The following is a 5,383-nucleotide window of genomic DNA, read 5'->3' on the forward strand; positions in this document are numbered from 1 at the left end:
CATAAGAATAACAGCCCAAGGACGAGATATTACCTCAAAAGAACGCCCCAACTGCAACGGAACTCGAATCCAAGCAAAGCCCCTTGCTCCAAGCCTCCTACCCTTCAAGATTTCCTCAACAACTGCTTCTCCAAGCTTCGCAATGCAATATAATCACTCACACACGAAGGCTATGGGTTTCTGGACTTGAGGATGAGTAAAGAGGCTGGGGGAATGAATGTTATGTTCTTTATATAGGGATCAACCACGAGAATTAGGGTTTTCTCCACTCAGCGCCTACTCGCCGAGTCCACCTTACTGACTCACTGAGTCGGCTACTTAACACGCGACCAAGTCGCGACTCTACTCGTCGAGTCCACCCATGGACTCGCCGAGTTCCCCTTCCAATTTTACTCTTTTAGCCCTTCAACTATACTCTTTGCTATTCTGGGATGTTACAAAAAGGAAATGAAAGGATGAGAGTGCAATGCACGTGATCAGTGTTAGTCCCAAAACTATAGATCCAAATCAATGATCAATTATGGCAAACAATCAAACATAGTGTAGAAGGAGTAGAAGAAGAATTAATCTAAGCCTGCACACATCTTTTACGAATAAATGTCAGGTACACCTTGGGAAAACACACACATACGTCACTGACGTCTCTCTACAACTAACACAGACACACTATATTTATAGGACCACCAGCCTCACACGTGTGTACAGCCACATACATGTGTACAGCCGCACACGTGTGTATGGCTGGCCACACACAGTGTGTGCAGCCGCACACACGTGTATGGCCACACACAGAGTGTGCAGTCGCACACGCGTGTATGGCCGCACACACTTGCTAACATACTACAACCAACATAGCAAACCCCAAGACCCTACCAAGACCTATACAATATGAATTCCTAGCTCAAACCACAAAATTGTGACCTGACAATCTCCCCCTTGGTTTGAGCTAGCATAGACTCAGTCCTTCTAATCAGTATCACCAAGGTGTGTATGTATCGTTTCCTGAATTGCAGAAGATCCTTAGCATCAAACAAGACGAATAGCGCAATCGCTATCTTGAAACTTGATCACTGCAGTGACGCAAGGCTCTTCGACAGTGGTGTTGAACTTGTCACCAAATTCTGCAATAAGTTTTTTCTTCAAGTCAGAGTAGCCTGCTGATACGTCACCAAGATTAAGCTGGAGATCGGAGATCTGTTTAGACTTCTGAAAGTTTTCTTCTTCAAGCTCGGAAACTCAAATATCGAGGTTTCCGATCAGAACGTCTTCCTCGATGATCTTCTGTTTAAGAGTAGTGATCTCCTCCTTGAGCTCTAAGATAGATGGGCCTGCTCCCCCTGAACTTCCTTCACCTATTGATATTCATTTGCCACGAGGTAAAGGATCTAAATCTTGTTAAGCAAGAAACCTGGCAAGCCTCAAAGTGGCAACATCATGCACAGGTTGTGGAGGAGAAGAACCCCCAGGAACAGAAGAACTCCCGACTTCAAGCGAAGATCTAACATTACTTGATCCTTTTAGGGCCGATTGAGTTGGTGTAGCAGCTATGGAGGGTTGTTGGACTGGTGGTTCTTGATCTTGAATAAACACTCCATGCCTTGGATCGAGTCGACTTCTTTTTACAAAAGGCAGGGAGATTTGTATCGGTGTCGAATCACTTGTGGATGGCACAGATGTACGAATAGCAGAATTAAGGGGAGGAATCCTTGAAGTTGTATCCATATCGGTTGAAAGGTGTCGGCCATCTGATCAAAAGTTGGAGACGTCACTTTGAGAACACCACTAACTCCTTTTGTCAATGATCAAGCAACAAACAATCGCAATAGAATATGAAGATGAAAAGAAATCGAGCTTGCACACGTTTATATCAGAAAAATGTCTGGTACAACTTGATGGAACACTCTGTAATCACTATTGCATCAAGGTCTACACAACTTAACCTTATATCATTATCCGTAGTCTATAAGTTGATCTGTGAGACACTCAACAAGCTATACTTTAACTCAGGAGCATAGATGACGTTCTCAAAACTCAGCACTCCATCTACAACTATTCCTTTTTTAGTGATCTTCCCTCCATCTCCTCCTGTGAAGGAAACATAGCCCCCATTAAATTCTGAATGACATGCAGTTGGGATATGTCTCCTGTCAATGTGCCTGGAACAACCGCTATCGACGTACCAAGGTTTGACGACATTCCTCCGCAGCTGTTGCTGCACAATGAGCGGAATTATTTAGATTTGGGGACCCAGGTCATTACAAGCCTGGGTCCCAACCGCACACTCAACCGTACACTCCAACCGCACACTCAACCGCACACCTTCAAACTCCAACCGCACACCTTCAAAGTTCCAACCACACACGTTCAAAGTCTCAACCGCACAACTTCAAAGTTCCAGCCGTACACCCAAAAATACTCAAAAGCCACAACTATCTTCAACCGCACACTCTTATGATTCTTCAAATTGACACTGAATTGGCTCTGATACCAATTGTTAGTCCCAAAACTATAGATCCAAATCAGTGATCAATTAAGGCAAACAATCAAACATAATGTAGAAGGAGTAAAAGAAGAATTAATCCAAGCATGCACACATTTATTACGAATAAATGTAAGGTACACCTTGGGAAAACACACACATATGTCACTGACGTCTCTCTACAACTGACACAGACACGCTATATTTATAGGACCACTGATATTTGCATAATTAGTCATATGTTTAGCATGCATTTTTAGCTAATTATGTGCATAATATGGACAAAAGGTACTTAATAATGCTTAAATTATGTTTTCAGTCCAAAAATGCATGCTTGGAAGTAAAAGGAACAAGGATAAGCAATTAGAGACCAAAGATTGAAGAAAGAAGGAATAACACACTCCTACTCGGCGAGTAGACGAGCTTACTCGGCGAGTACCCAAGAAGATTCCCGAAGATAAGTTAAGACTCCTGGTCAAACACAGATTCCATGCTTCTACTCGGTGAGTTGGGTGATCTACTCGCCGAGTAGCCCCTATTTGGTGATAACTATAAATACCAAGCCTTTATCCAAATTGGGGACTTTTCTGGCTTTTTGGAAGGTGCATCTGCGATTGAAGAACCCTTTGAGGAGCTGAGAAACCCTAGTTTTCAATCCATTGAAGAATCAAGCCAATTTAGGTGATACATTCCACTTAATCTTAGAGATTAATCATGTTTAGCTTAGTTGAACTTGTTTTTGTGTTTGTTTTTACTGCAACTATGGACTAAATTCATTTTTGTTTCTGTTTGGGGAAGAACAAGTAACTCCTATGGTTTAATTATTACTTTTTGATTGATTGTTTATTGGTGATATATTAAATTAAGTTTGTTAAAGAACCTTATGCATTAACCACAACTATTTTCTGTTAATTGGAAGACAATTAAGCTGCATGAACATCTCTTAGTTGTTAACCTCATATGTTTTTATGAACACTTTATCATATGCTTAGGAATAATGAATATGAAACTAGGATTAACAAGAGAATGGGTAAATTAATGTGTGAGCTTGTTTGAGAAACCAACAAACAATAGGTTAATTGAAACACCAATTTGATTAACTAATTACAAATCTTATTTAATCCAAATAATTGAACTAGGGAATTAATTAGTTTAAACACTTGATCACTGCTTGAATTAATTGATTGTCTAAGGGTTAGTAGTAATGAACATGAACCTAACCACTATAGTTGGTAACCAATAGCAATTAATCTGTCATAAATTCAAAATAACCATAGGAGTGAATTGGTTGAACCTAAACAGAAACATCTTTATCAAATTTGGTGAATTAGTTACTTGTTTTAGTTATTTAGTTAATTAAGTGCTTAAGTGGTGTGTTTAAGTTTCGAGTCTTGTAAAACTAGAGAAAAACCCTTTTACTTTTATTACTTGCTTAATTAAAATTAGTAATTAATTAAAAAATCCGTTCCCTGAGTTCGACACCCTACTTATCCAACTATACCACTAAAAGACAGGTTCACTGCCTTTGTGTGCTAAATTTATTAATTCAAAGTAGGAATAAAACCAGTGCATTTTACACGCATCAAGTTTTTGGCGCCGTTGCCGGGGAACGATTCCCAAATTAAATCTAATACCTAATTTTATCGATCCTTTGTGTGAGTTTTCTTGCACAAAGTTATATTTTTCAGTAATACAGTAAGTAGGTTAGTTTTTGGAGTCTATTAGTTTAGTTTAGAAGTCTTTTGATTAGTTTTTTTTAGTTCTAAACTGTCTACTCGCCGAGTGCATTCGCACCTACTCGGCGAGTAGATCGCTGTTTTCCAAAATCTTTTTAGTTTCGTTCTATTTTATTTTTGTTCTTTTTACGCGCTTTTTCCTATTTGTTTGCTGTTGTTTCATGACCCGAGGATCTAATACACCTCTGGTCCCACCTCTCGAAGACCCGGAATCTGCACTAAGGAGGAACAAAGGAAAATCCGTTGGAGAATCCGTTTCTTCAAAGAATTCACCACTAAAGAACCTCAAGTTTGTTTTCAGCAAGAAGAAGAGCAACAAATCAGGAGCATCCAACGCCTGTTTAGTGATCGAAGACCCAGTTAAGGAAGACATTGAGTACGAGACCGAGGAAGAAGAAGAACCTACATACAAGCACGAATCCGATTTCGAGGACGATTTACCTATCACTATGGATAATATCGATGAAGTCCCCATGGGGGAATGGAAGAAGAGGATGCGAGATGACACTGGCCTGGGACTTGTGCAGCCCGCAATTCCTGCAACTGCTACTTTTGAGCTTAAGGGTCATATCCTAGCTTTACTTAAAGAGATCCCTTTCACTGGAAAGGATCACGAAGACGCCTACAGGCACTTGGATGAAGTTAATGATGTAGCTGATTACTTCAATGTTCCCAACGTGCCCTGGGAAACTCAGCTACTTCACATGCTTCCTGTTACTTTGAAAGGTGCTGCTAAGGATTGTCTCAAGTCACTACCACCCGGAACGATCACTACATTGGCTCAGCTGAAAGAAGAGTTCATTGATCAATTCTGTCCACCATCCAAGATATCCAAACTCAAGAAAGCCATAGCCAATTTCGAACAACAAGCTGGAGAGTCACTATATGAAGCTTGGGAGAGGTGCAAGAGCTTCATAAGAAATTGCCCACATCACGACCTCAATAGCCAGCAAGAAGTCTCCATCTTGTATGATGGAGTGAATGTTACAACAAGGCAACTACTTGAATCACAAGGTCCACTCACAAAGAAGGCGCCTCCAGTGATAAAACAACTAATTGAAGAATTCTCTAAGCATTCTAGAGAATATCATAATCCAAGAAATGATGTGACACGGGGATCCGCCTATGCAGCTTCAGAAGACTTGTCAGCAGTTATGGCTATGCTGAA

General features: G+C 40.5%; 1 non-coding gene across 1 annotated transcript; it reads right to left on the reverse strand.

Moving 5' to 3' along the window:
* Positions 1-5,048: 5,048 nt before the first annotated feature.
* LOC145080678 (small nucleolar RNA R71) lies at positions 5,049-5,155 on the reverse strand. The gene has a single exon (XR_013695269.1). It is a non-coding gene; the product is annotated as a small nucleolar RNA R71 (small nucleolar RNA).
* Between the last annotated feature and the right edge of the window lie 228 nt (positions 5,156-5,383).

Source organism: Lactuca serriola, chromosome 1, assembly GCF_051521515.1.
Source record: "Lactuca serriola cultivar US96UC23 chromosome 1, Lser_US96UC23_V15, whole genome shotgun sequence".
NCBI lineage: Eukaryota > Viridiplantae > Streptophyta > Magnoliopsida > Asterales > Asteraceae > Lactuca > Lactuca serriola.